Source organism: Monodelphis domestica, chromosome 5, assembly GCF_027887165.1.
Source record: "Monodelphis domestica isolate mMonDom1 chromosome 5, mMonDom1.pri, whole genome shotgun sequence".
In the NCBI taxonomy this organism is placed as follows: Eukaryota; Metazoa; Chordata; class Mammalia; order Didelphimorphia; family Didelphidae; genus Monodelphis; species Monodelphis domestica.
Window position 1 is genome coordinate 117,739,225 of NC_077231.1, and position 13,946 is coordinate 117,753,170.

Sequence of the window (13,946 nt, forward strand, 5' to 3'; positions counted from 1 at the left end):
GACTAAGTGACTTTGGGAAGGGGAAATACCTCCATTATATTTGCTTTTATTTGGCAAAATCCCTAAGAATGGCCAAGTAATTCCAGGATAGAGAGTTCTCTAGAGCAGGAAGAGGAAATATTCTATACCTGGAAAGAGAAAGACAGAGACAGACAGAAAAAGAGACAGAGACAAAGAGACAGACATACAGAGACAAAGAGAAACTGACAGAGAGACAAAAAGAGGAAGACAGACAGACAGACAGACAGACAGAAAAAGAGACAGAAACAAAGAGACAGACATATGGAGACAAAAGGAGGAACTCAGACGGGACGGACAGAGACAGACAGAAAAAGACAGACACACAGAAACAAAGAGAAACAGAGGGTCAAAAAAAAAAGACAGGTACAAAGGACAGAAAAACAGAAAGTCACAGACAGAGACTAAGGCTGACAATATGCATAAGAGAGAACAAAGTGAAAAATAAACCAGCAGTAGTCTCATTAAATGGGGGGTGGGGTGGAGAGGATAAGAAAGACAGGCAGGCAAACTCCAGGGTTTTAAATTACTTTTGCCATTTAGCTATTAGGAGGACCAGCCAGCGAGGTGGTATGGTGAATAGAATGCTGGCCTCAGACATTTACTAGATGTGTGACCCTGGGCAAGTCACATAACCCTGTTTGCCTCAGTTTCCTCATCTATAAAATGAACTGGGGAAGGAAATGACAAACCACTCCAGTATTTCTCCCAAGAAAACCCCAAAAGGGGTCCCAAGTCACATAACCCTGTTTGCCTCAGTTTCCTCATCTATAAAATGAACTGGGGAAGGAAATGACAAACCACTCCAGTATTTCTCCCAAGAAAACCCCAAAAGGGGTCCCAAAAGAGTCAGGCAGAACTGAACAACAACAAATTGGGAGACCTAAACATAGCTTAATGGCTTTGTCTTGAGGCATTTTCTAGAGCAACATATTGATTTTGACTCCACTAAAGGGCCTTATTTCCTCTTTTTTTTTCAGATTGGATGATGCTTACCCTCTCTACTTCACATGGTGGTTGTGAAAATTAGATGAAATAATAACTACCAGAAGTTTTGCAAATCACTTTTCATAAATTACTTTACCCTCAAATCAAACCCTGTAAAGAAGGTGCTGTTATTATTCCCATTATATAGATGAGGGAACTGAGGATGAGAGAAGCGAAGCGATTTCTACAGGATCACACAGCTAGTCATCCACCATTCTCTCCTTTCTAGGCACCAAGTGAGGCGGCTGGAGGGCTGCTTCACAAGCCTACCTGGTACATTTCTCAAGTTCTAATTGTATGCATGGAAGCTTTATACATTTTATTAAGTGTAAGCCAATTTTTGCCACAATGCATTAGCCCCAGAAAACAACGAAAACAATGAAAACAACAACAACAAAAGGGGGGAACATAAAATTTTAAAATAGAATCTTTTAACTTTTATTTATTTTAAAAAGTTTTTTTAAACCCTTACCTTTCATCTTGGAATCAAAATTGCATATTGGTTCCAAGGCAGAAGAACAATAAGGGCTAGGCAATGGGAATTAAATGACTTGCCCAAGGTCACACAGCTAGGAAGTATCTGAGGTTAAATTTGAACCCAGGACCTTCCCAATCTAGGCTTTTTATCTACTGAGTCACCCAGCTGCTTCTTAAAACAGAATCTTGTAAGAAAATATGAGGGGAAACAAAGTAGTGTAATGGATGAATCCCTGAAAGAGAAGTCTCATTCTGACACATAATAATAGCCTAAATATTTACAAAGTATTCAAAGGTCAGCAAAGCAACTTAGATATACTCTCTACTCAATTCTGCCAATAACTCCGGGAGGCGGGTGCCGTTATCCCCAGTTTACAGCTGAGCATCCTGAGGCCGAGTTCCCCACCATTTAATAAGGGTCAGAAGTGGGGTTCAAGTTCGGGCCTCACTGGATCCCAGGGCAGCACTGTGACCCCGATGATGAGCATCTTCACGCTGGGGCTCAGGGAGCCAGGACAGGCGTCCTTTAGCCCAGCAGCACCTCGAATGCCCTCCCTTCCAAAGATGGGCTCTGGGAGACGGAGCTTCCACACCTCGTGTTTCCCACACTGAGGAAATGACAGGTCCAGACTCATCTCAACAGTAAAATCCTTTTAAGATGCTGAAGTTTAACACCGGCATGAAAATTGGCACGTCTGGCGTCTCAAAGACATCTGAATGCTCCCACACAAAAGCGCCTAATCCTCCAGGACTCTGGCAGCCAAGCTGTTCTCAGGTAGAGCTTAGCGAACAATTCATTACTGACATATTTCTTGACTTCTGAGAAACTAAACCTGTGTTATCTCATGTTTTTAGAATCTCTGCGGAGCAATAAGGGGAAGGTGGTGAAATGGGGGCAAAACAATTGTTTCATCCAGTCAATCATGCAGCAGAGAACAGCGCAGCAACCCAACCGCTCCAGTATCTTTGCCAAGAAAGCCACACGGGCAGTATGGCGCACGGGCCACCAAGAGTTGGACGTGCCTAAACAGTCATGACAAGGAGGTCCTCGCTCCCAAACCAAGGCTTCCCGGCCTGCTTTTAAAGAAACTTTTAATATCTGTCCTAGCATCAATGCTAAGAAAGAAGATCAGCAAGGGCTAGGCAGTGGGGGACAAGTGATTTGTCCAGGGCCACCGGGCTACGAAGTGTCTGAGGCCAGATTTGAACCCAGGAACTCTGAACCTCAGGCCTGACTCTAGATCTCCCCTCTTTTTTAACCTCTACCTTCTGTCTCAGTATCATTTCTAAGATACAACACCAAGGCTTGCTGGCTTCACCCTACCTTCTATTTTAGTGTCATTTCTAAGATGGGAGATCAATGTTTCCTTCCTTCCTTCCTTCCTTCCTTCCTTCCTTCCTTCCTTCCTTCCTTCCTTCCTTCCTTCCTTCCTTCCTTCCTTCCTTCCTCTCTCTCTTCTTTCCTTCCTTCTTCCTTCCTCCCTCTCTCTTTTTTCCTTCCTTCTTCCTTCCTCCCTCTCTCTTTTTTCCTTCCTTCTTCCTTCCTCCCTCTCTCTTTTTTCCTTCCTTCTTCCTTCCTCCCTCTCTCTTCTTTCCTTCCTTCCTTCCTTCCTTCCTTCCTTCCTTCCTTCCTTCCTTCCTTCCTTCCTTCCTTCCTTCCTTCCTTCCTTCCTTCCTTCCTTCCTTCCTTCCTTCCTTCCTTCCTTCCTTCCCCCTTACCTTCTGTCTCAGTATCAATTCTAAGATAGAAGATCAAGGCTTGCTTTCTTGCATTCTTTCTTTCTAAACTTTACCTTCTGTTTTAGACTCAATACTGTGTATTGGTTCCAAGACAGATGAGAGATAAGGGCTAGGCAATGGGGGCCACGTGATTTGTCCAGGGTCACCCGGCTAGGAAGTGTTTGAAGAGCAAGGCTCTTTCTAAAGGGATATGCTTTTCTCAGAGTAATTGTACTGGGAAGGGAACCAGGCTGAAAATATCACATGGGACTAGAGGGTGAAGTAGACCAAGCATTGGATTGAAGGTTGGGAAGACCTGAGTTCAAATTTGACCACAGACACTTCCTAGTTGTATGACCTTGGACAAGTGACTTAATTGCTATTTCAGTTTCCTCCTCTGTGAAATGGGAATAATATAACAAAGCTGTGCTTCCCAGGGTTATTGTGAAATTAAGATATCTGGAAAGTATAAAGTGTAAGCCTTAAGATAGAAGTAACTGCTGCTGGCTGGTAATGGTGGCAATGAGTCCATTAGCATCTGGGGGCAAAGGCAGTAGGAATACCTTCGCAGGCCCTAAACTTTGACTCCAAACCACTAATGCTGAGAATCGGGATAAGATAACGTCTTCCATTGGGTTAGCAGGTCAAGGAAATACAAAGAGGAAGAACAAGGTCAGTCTATCAGAGGTGAATGTCTGTCAAATCTACTTGGCTCTGGCTGAACTCACAAACCTGAACCCCTGAAACACGCTGGGGGCAGCAAGGGAAATCAGGGAAGAGAGAAGGGAAGGGAAAACTGGGAACAGAATTCGTACCCAGCATTTAGTACAGTGGCTGGCACAAAGCAGGCACTCCGTGAATGCTTATTTATTTATTTACTTCACCAATTACATGTAACAACACATTTCCATATAAGTTTTCCAAAGTCATATGATCCAAATTGTCTCCCTCCTTTCCCTCACCAGAGCTGGCAAGCCATTCAGTCTGGATTATATATGTAGTATCATGCAAAACACATTTCCATATTGTTAATTTTTGTAAGTGAATAATTTTAATGAACGTTTATTGAGGGATACATAGGTGGCTCAGCAGGCCCTGGGTTCAAATCTGGCCTCAGATACTTCCTAGCTGTGTGACCCTGGGCAAGTCACTTAATCCTCATTGCCTAACCTTTACCACTCTTCTGCTTTATTGATTCTAAGACAAAAGGTAAGGGTTTCAAAAAAAGTGTGTATTGATTGATGGCTATAAGCCCTTTTATTAGCAATAGCTAAAGAACATTTTTAAAAGTGTGTTTTGGCAGAGATTTAGTAATAAAATGCACCTAAAGAACCAGATTTCCACTCATCTCTGAAGCAAATGTATTTGGTAACCAGCTCAGTGTTAAGAACCCATTAAGATCACCCCAAGAAGCTCATGACCAAAGTGCTGGCACTCCGGGGAATCTTTTTTTTTTCAGTCACAGCATTTTGTGAAGATCATGGCGGGGGGTGGGGGGCACTGAATGCCTGACATGTACATGAGGGGAGTTTCCAGCTAGATGAAATCCTAAGTGCCCAAGTTATAGAATGAGTAATAGCATAAGATTTAAGAGGCAGCATTGCACAATGGGATACATCAAGAGTTCTCAAACATTTTGGTCTTGGGACCTATTTATACTCTTAAAAATTATTCTGCCTCCCCCAAGAGCTTGCATTTATATGGGGGGAGGGAAAGAGGGAGGGAGGGATGAAGGGAGGGAAGGAAGGAGGGAGGGAGGGATGAAGGGAGGGAAGGAGGGAGGGAGGGATGAAGGGAGGGAAGGAAGGAGGGAGGGAGGGATGAAGGGAGGGAAGGAGGGAGGGAGGGATGAAGGGAGGGAGGGATGAAGGGAGAGAGGGATGAAGGGAGGGAAGGAAGGAGGGAGGGAGGGATGAAGGGAGGGAAGGAAGGAGGGAGGGAGGGATGAAGGGAGGGAAGGAGGGAGGGAGGGATGAAGGGAGGGAGGGATGAAGGGAGAGAGGGATGAAGGGAGGGAAGGAAGGAGGGAGGGAGGGATGAAGGGAGGGAAGGAGGGAGGGAGGGATGAAGGGAGGGAAGGAAGGAGGGAGGGAGGGATGAAGGGAGGGAAGGAGGGAGGGAGGGATGAAGGGAGGGAGGGATGAAGGGAGAGAGGGATGAAGGGAGGGAAGGAAGGAGGGAGGGAGGGATGAAGGGAGGGAAGGAAGGAGGGAGGGAGGGATGAAGGGAGAGAGGGATGAAGGGAGGGAAGGAAGGAGGGAGGGAGGGATGAAGGGAGGGAAGGAGGGAGGGAGGGATGAAGGGAGGGAAGGAAGGAGGGAGGGAGGGATGAAGGGAGGGAAGGAGGGAGGGAGGGATGAAGGGAGGGAGGGATGAAGGGAGAGAGGGATGAAGGGAGGGAAGGAAGGAGGGAGGGAGGGATGAAGGGAGGGAAGGAAGGAGGGAGGGAGGGATGAAGGGAGGGAAGGAGGGAGGGAGGGATGAAGGGAGGGAAGGAAGGAGGGAGGGAGGGATGAAGGGAGGGAAGGAGGGAGGGAGGGATGAAGGGAGGGAAGGAAGGAGGGAGGGAGGGATGAAGGGAGGGAAGGAGGGAAGATTTATTAAGTAGCTACTGTGCTAAGTGATTTACAAATACTCTGTCATTTAATCCTCACCACAACTCTGGGAGGTAGGTACTATTATTACCCCATTCCAAATACAAGAAAACTGAAGCAGTTAGGTGACTTGCCCAGAGTCACACAGTAGTAACTGTAAAATGCTGGATTTAAACTCAGGTCTTTCCTGAATCTAGGAGAGGTAATAGATAAGGGGCTGGGCCTGAAGTCAGGAATATTTTTTTTTTTTCGGTTCAAATTTGGCCTTAGATACTAGTTATATGACCCTGTGCAAGACAACCCTGCTTGCCACAGTTCCTCATCTGTCAAATGTGCCAGAGAAGGAAATGGCAAACCATTCCAGTACCTTTGCCAAGATAATCCTTAATGGGGGCATGAAGAGTCAGATACTATTTAAAACAATCAAATAACCAAAACAAAAATTATTTAAACCTCATGAAAGAACTTTAACATATTTTTAAAGTAAATTTTAAAAAATAGACATAAAATCCAAGTAAAAATTCTGAATCTTCAACAATGCACATTAAACACTTATCTTAGACCAAATTGTTTTTTAAAAAAACATCAACTCTTAAAGTGTGTGGTGCCTGGGAATGAGGTTAAAATGTATTTTGAAAATATCTCTATTCAGAGACAATGCTATTATCACACTCATGGATAGCGAGATGAAAAACAGGTTTTCTTATCTTAGCATTTGAACTCTGTGTGTGTGTGTGTGTGTGTGTGTGTGTGTGTGTGTGTGTGTGTAAGCCATATATACTGTATGGTCTCACAGTGAGAGGGAGAGCATCGGTTTCTTACAAAGAGTCCACTTGTGGGTTTCCCCCCAAAACTTGAAAACTCCACCAGTAACTTTCACCCGTCTTATTTCCTAAAAACAGTGAAGGGTTCAAGGAACATGTTATTTCTATCACGTGAAAAACATAATTATCAAAAGATCACAACGCCACCGTGCCAGGACGGCAAGAAACCTTAATCATCAAATCCAACTCAATTTACAGCTGAAGAAACCGAGCCAATCAAGTGACTTGCCCAAGGACAAAGAGTGAGGGTCAAGTGTCCAACAGGTCTTCTGAGCCCAGAGCCAGGCCCCATCCCTTGCCGCCTCTTCCGAAAGCAGAAAAACAAAGCTTGCTTCTGTCTCGGCTTCCCAAGCTTGTTGCAAGGCACGTGTAAGTTCTTATTTGAAAATATCTATCTTACCCACTTTCCTGTTTCTCAGAAGGCAGATAAGAAATCCTCTTTCCCAATTTCCCCCAATGTTGGCATGATATGGGCACCTGTGCCACAGTAACACTGGATGGCAACCACTAAAGAAATGGAACAGGTAACCGAATTTGCATATCGTTATTCTGCGCCAGAGACAAAGCGCCTCATCCTAAGAGATCCCTGCCAACAGGAGAGATGGCAAGAGATTAAGTTCCAAGAGCTGCCTCTCTGGAAGGCTGAACTGGTTACAAAATACAGGCATTTAAAAGACAAGTGAGACTCCGGCCCTTTGCTAAATCTCTGCCCAGACAACTTAAAAATATATTCTTTTTGTTCTTGTTCTTGTTCTTTTTGATTGTTTTAGTCGTGTCTGACTCTTTGTGACCCTATTTGGGGTTTTCTTGGCAAAGTGGGGTTTGCTATTTCCTTCTCCAGCTCATTGTACAGATGGGAAAACTAAGGCAAATGGGGTTTAAATGACTTGCCCAAGGTCCCACGGCTAGCATCCACGGTCATGTTTGAACCGGGGGACGAAGGCCTGGCACTATCCACTCTGCCCCCAGATGCCCTCTCCTCTAAGGCCACTCAGCACTTTATGGTCTTCCAGTGTTTTCTGGGGGGAATCTGAGACCTAAGTGTCTTATCACTGGGGATCACAGGCCAGCCCGGGCCAGAGGGAAAACTCTGGGCCTCTGTCCAGGACAGCATGCACCTCTCCACAGCAATCCCCGAGGCCTTCTCCCTCCGAAGGGGCCCAAAGGAGAGGCGAAAAGTCCCATCCCGTCCCCTCTAGAGGCTCATATTTGTTTCCATGGCCCTCCCCACAAGCACCACACCGAAAACCAAACAAAAAGCCCAGAGCCAGCAGGGTAGGCATGTGGGTGGTTGTCACAGGGCCGGGGAGAGACGGAAAGGAGCAGAAAACTTTCCACCTGAGGCTGGGGAGTGTGGGAGGACGAGGAAGAGGCCCAGAATCCACCCCATGAACCATGGCTATACAGCACAAAAACCAGGAGAACTGACTTTATTCCCGTTGTTTTAAGAAGCATCGTTAGAAATTCCCCAATAGAAGCAGGCCTACGCCATGACAGGAAATCTAGTATGGGGATACTTTAAGCAAATTATGGTTGGCTAAAAATCTAGCTTTATCCTGAAATTTTACAGGAAGTCATTTTGGTTCAGAGGCAGCTGGGTTGGAATCCCACCTCGGATTCTTCATTGGCTTGTCCAGGGTCACCCTGGACAAGAGACTTAAGTTCTTTCAACCTCAATTTCCTCATCTCAGGGATGGGGATAACAATAGCACTAATTTCTCAAGGTTGTTGTGAGGGTCCAATGAGATAATCCATGGAAAGTGATTTGAAAATCTTAAATATATTTTAATATATTATATAATATATATTTTATAAAACATAATATAGAAATATTGCAGAAATATAACATACACATGAATCTTTTCATATATTATATATCATATTTTATTTTTATATATAAACATTTGGTGTTTATATATAAAATAATTATGCATAAATATGAAATACGTATATATAAATGTATTTTATATTGACCTATATCTATATAGAAATCTATTTATGTATAATATACTTATAAATATAGAAACATATTTATGTACAATATATTTATAAATATATAAATATGTAAAATTTGTATAAATATAAACATCTATTTATAGACATATATAGACTATATTTATGTATAATAGTTATAAATGAATTATGTATAAATATATGAAATACTTATATCTAAATAGAAATAGATTTTATATAGAAATAGATCTATATAAATATATTTATTTATAATATACTTATAAATATAGATATATATTTATGCATAATCTATTTATAAATACATATACAAAATATATATAAATATCTACATTACATAAATGTGTGAAATATATCTGAGTAGAAATATATTTTATATAGACATATATCTCTATATAACATGCTTATAAATATATTTATGTGTATGTTCATAAATGTATCAAAATGTATTTGTACATAAAAATATATTTACAAATAGCTAAATATATGTATATATAAATATTTATTTATAAATATATAAAATCTTAAAATGCTACATAAATTCTAACAATCACAAAAAAGCTGATAGCAGTATTCCTTTAAGTATAAGGTATCTTCGCATATGTGAAGTAGGATTATATTTACAAACATTAGCTTCTACCCAGTCCAGTGTTGATAATGTGTGTCCCACTATAGAAAGGTGTGTCCTGCCATAGAAAGGCACACCTGGGTATCTAAGTGTAAGCTTACGAAACAGATAAATGAAGGCGTGACTATTCTTACTGCAAAGGAATCCTTTAAAAAAAAAAAGATCTGATGCCAAGTTGCTATATTTCTTTAGAATGAAATTACTATTGCATTTAAAATAAGATTTCAGTTTTTTAAATTCAAGTTACAACTTTTCAGGAATATATCTGCTACATAAAGCAAAAATGAGTGTGTTCAGCAAATAAAAGTAATGCTCACAGTGGAACACGTGGGCCCTGCCTCAGTTTCCCTGTCCCAGTCCCAAACAGGGGAAGACCAAGCTGTTTCAAGGGCCAGAATCAGGAGGACCATGGTCCTAGCTGTGTGATCCTGAGCAAGTCACTTAACCCTGTTTGCCTAGCCCTTGCTCTTCGGTTTTAGAGTTGTTATTAAGACAGAAAGTAAGAGAGGTGTGTGTGTGTGTGTGTGTGTGTGTGTGTGTGTGTGTGTGTGTGTGTGTGTGTGTGTGTGTGTCTGTCTCTCTCTCTCTCTCTCTCTCTCCACCATACCACGCAGGGGACTCATCTCATCCTAACCCCAACCCAAACGTGCAACAGCAAGACCTGAATGCAATCCACTGTGGCCTACATGTGAAGACCACACCTGCTTCCAAGGCCAGGGAGCCAAAAATAGCTGTGGGGTTTAAAAAGTGGGCCCCTGGCCAGCCAGGAAGGTGACAACAGGCTTTTCCCCTCCACCACACTGACATTTAAAAGCAACAAGTCTTTACACTTATAAAAAAATGTCAGGAAACTACCAGTGATCTCAGGCTTCATCCCAACCCTCATTCCTGTTCCAAACTCTGAGCTCCTGCTGGCTAAAAACAAGCCCCAAGCGCTCACAAATATCCCAGGAGGTGGTGTTCTTTTTTGAAAGGAACCCTGGGTGGAAGTTGGGAGTCTTTGGCTCTCGACCCACTTTTAACTCCCCAATCCTTCCCCAAGGAGTTCCTTACAGGTCGGGTCTCTCCTCTCCCAGCTTTCCTCTGGACTCAGCAGATCCACCCACCCCTTCACTGGACCCGCCATTTTGAAGGGCAGGCCTAAGATCATTCCCTCCTGGCTTTATTCATGACTTTCCAGACTTCTGCTTGTCGCAGTCTCCAACTTTTCAGCTACTTTTCCTTGTTGCCTGTCAGCTCTTTGAAGGCAGGGACAGTCGTTACTTTTGTTTGTATACATATTCCCACTGCCTGGCACATAGGAAGCATTTTAATAAAACATTGTTGAATCAACTCTTGAAAAAACAAACAAAAAACAACCCAACAACTCTACTTCTGTCTTAGAATCAATATTATGTATTGGTTCCCAGGTGGAAGAGCGGTGAGGGCTTGGCAATAGGGTTTAAGGGACTTGCCCAAAATCACACAGCTAAGAAATATCTGAAGCCACATCTGAACCCCAGACCTACCATTTTGGGGCCTGGCCTTCAATTCACTGAGCCATCTAGCAGCCTCGGATGTTAATTAGTTTTGCTAAACTTTTTTTCCTCCTCCTTCCTTTATTACTTCTTATAAAGAAAGATTCTCTAGGGAGGTGAAAGGGGAGGACCACATTGTGAAATTCAGTCACTATAAAACCAAAAGATACCAATAAAAATTTATTTTTATAAAAATCAAGGTTAACACTTTAAAAGACACATCTGTAAGATCAGGACAGCCTTATTAACAAGTAATTAACCTGAATCTCAAACATCGGAAGGATTGTGAACCTGTCTCACCAGACTCCTCCTCAGCTTTTCCTCTACATGGGAAAGGAATAATTTCTCAATCTTTTTCATGCTAGATCCTTTACCTGAGAAGTTTACATTTGAATATACAGATTTTCTGAAACAGAAAGGATAGATGTGGTGAAAGCTGGCTTCATCAAAAATCTGATTTCTTCCCTCTGTTTTGGAGAGCTGAAAACTCCACCCAAGACTTATAAGAAAGAACACTATATACATCCAGAGAAAGAACGGAGGAGAAACACAGAAGAAAAACAACTGCTTGATCGCATGAGTCAATGGGGATAGGATTGGGGATGTAGATTCTAAATGATCACCCTGGTGCAAATCTCAATAATATGGAAATAGGTCTTGATCAATTATTAAAACCCAGCAGAATTGCTCGTTGGCTAGAGGAAGGGGGTGGGAGGAGGGGAGGGAAAGAACTTGATTCATATAACCACAGAAAAATCTTCTAAATTAATTAATTAATTAATTAAATCTTTTCAATGAAAGGAAAGAAGGAAGGGAGGGAGGGAGGAAGAAAGAGAAAGAGAGAAAGAAAGAGAGGAAGAGAGAAAGAGAGAAAGAAAGAGAGAAAGAGAGAAAAGAGAGAAAGAGAGAAAGAGAGAAAGAGAGAAAGAAAGAAAGAAAGAAAGAAAGAAAGAAAGAAAGAAAGAAAGAAAGAAAGAAAGAAAGAAAGAAAGAAAGAAAGAAAGAAAGAAAGAAAGAAAGAAAGAAAGAAAGAAAGAAAGAAAGAAAGAAAGGAAGGAAGGAAGGAAGGAAGGAAGGAAGGAAGGAAGGAAGGAAGGAAGGAAGGAAGGAAGGAAGGAAGGAAGGAAGGAAGGAAGGAAGGAAGGAAGGAAGGAAGGAAGGAAGGAAGGAAGGAAACTTTAAAAAAAGAAAATTCCACCCAGGCCAAGAAGGAAGGGAAGCAAGAAGCTCCACAGCTTTTACTATGTTCATCCTTCCACCCTGGGGGCTCCCTGGGTTATTATTTACCTCCTTAGTTGAAAATAAGATCAAACCAGAAACATCAAAAGGAAATTAGAGGAGGCAGGGTGGGGGAAAAAGATCTTTTAAAGTTAATCCACTGCTTAATTTATAGGCAGTTAAGATAGGTGGAAATTATCATTCCCAAAGACTACTTCCTCTGCCATAAGAAGTTGTGGGAGTTTTTGAGGGGGAGACAAAAGGAATGAAGGGATGTGAGAAAAGGGAGGGTACAAAAGGCTACCTTTTTTATCATTAAAAATGAGAGAGCATTTACCAACAAACAAGGTGATTTTGTCATTTCTGGTCAATACTGTACTGAGCCATTAGAGTTGGCCATTAAAAAAAATCATTTCTATCTTTGGAGAGAGCAGTTTCAGGTGAGCAACAAGAGTCAGAAATCAAACTGTAGTCCCAAAGAGAACGAGAAGAGAAGAAGGGAAATAATAGCTAGTGTTTATATAGCACCTTGCAAATATCATCTCATTTTATCTTTGCAACAATCCTGAGAGATACAAGCTTCTAGCTCCATTTAACAAAGATGGAAAATTCTGAGGAAACTGAGGCAGATAGTAGTAGAGTGACTTGTCTAGGGTAATACAATTAGTACTTTATCTGAGACTTCCCAAGTCCAGCATTCTATTCACTCTAACACCTAAGTGCCTGCTTTTTGGAGGCATCATGTGGAGATGTGTTTTTTCTGAGTTTGATGAGAAAAGAAACATAAAATTCCAGCAATTAGGAACTGGGGAATATAGTCAGGATTTTTTAAAGAGGGGGAAAGTTGGGCACATTTGTAAATGGCAAGGAAGGAGCCAGTAGATAAGTAGAAATTGGTGATTAGGGAGAAGTTGGGTGGCTCTGTGGACTGAGATCCAGTTCTAGATGCAGGCGTTCTTCAATTCAAATCTGGCCTCAGACACTTCCTAGCTGTGTGACCCTGAGCAAGTCACTTACCCACCTCCCCCCCCCCCCATTGCCTAGCCTTTACCTCTTCTGCCTTGGAACTACTACATAATATTGATTCTAAGATGGAAGGCAAAGGTTTTACAAAAGAAAAAAAGGAAGAAACTGGGGATTAGAGAGGATAATAGTGGGGGTAATCTGCTGGAGCATGTACCAGGGGAAGTTCAGGATGGGATCAAGGGTACAAGGAGAGGGACTGGCCATGGCATGGAGACGAGTCCCTTCATCAGAAGATTCTGGAATAAAGGAGGACACCGGGAAGGGTCACATGATAGGGAGGAAAGGAGGAAGGGGCAAGTTCTTATCCAATGGCACTGATTTCTTTTTTGTCCAGTAAGGCATGAAGCAAGGAGTCCAGAGCTAAGAGAACCAGTGGGGGACGTCTATCTACTATGGTGAGCTTAAGGAAAGAAGAAAAGATCTGGAACAATTATTGTGGAAAATAGATTCGAAAATCAATTAGGAAGGCATAAAAGTATATTCCAAAGATAGATAGAATATCTATTTATAAAATATACTTACCTATATTTATATGATGTACTATGTAATAGAAATAATACCTATTTCTATTAGATCTAATATAAAGATGATGCACATTTCTATCATATATAAGTATATTGATGTTATATGTATACATTTATGTTATACTATAACAAATATAATACATATTTCTACTATATATGATATAAATATAGCATATTTATATCATGAATATACTTATATGATGTACTATATAATAAAATGTGTAATAGAAGTAGAACACATTTCTATTACATAGTACATCATATAATATACATGTAAATATAGGTATGATAGAATATGTCATATTTATATCATATCAAAGATATATATATTTCTATTCTATATGATATAAATATAATATACATTTATATTATATACTTAAATATTTATATGATATAAATATAAGTATATGATGTACTACATAATAGAAATAATACATCTTTTG

The 13,946-nt window shown here is 41.4% G+C and overlaps 1 protein-coding gene across 1 annotated transcript in view; it reads right to left on the reverse strand.

Moving 5' to 3' along the window:
* Positions 1-13,946, reverse strand: part of DUSP16 (dual specificity phosphatase 16) — a 92,064-nt gene that overhangs the window by 43,989 nt on the left and 34,129 nt on the right. The gene's annotated exons all lie outside the window — the stretch shown is intronic.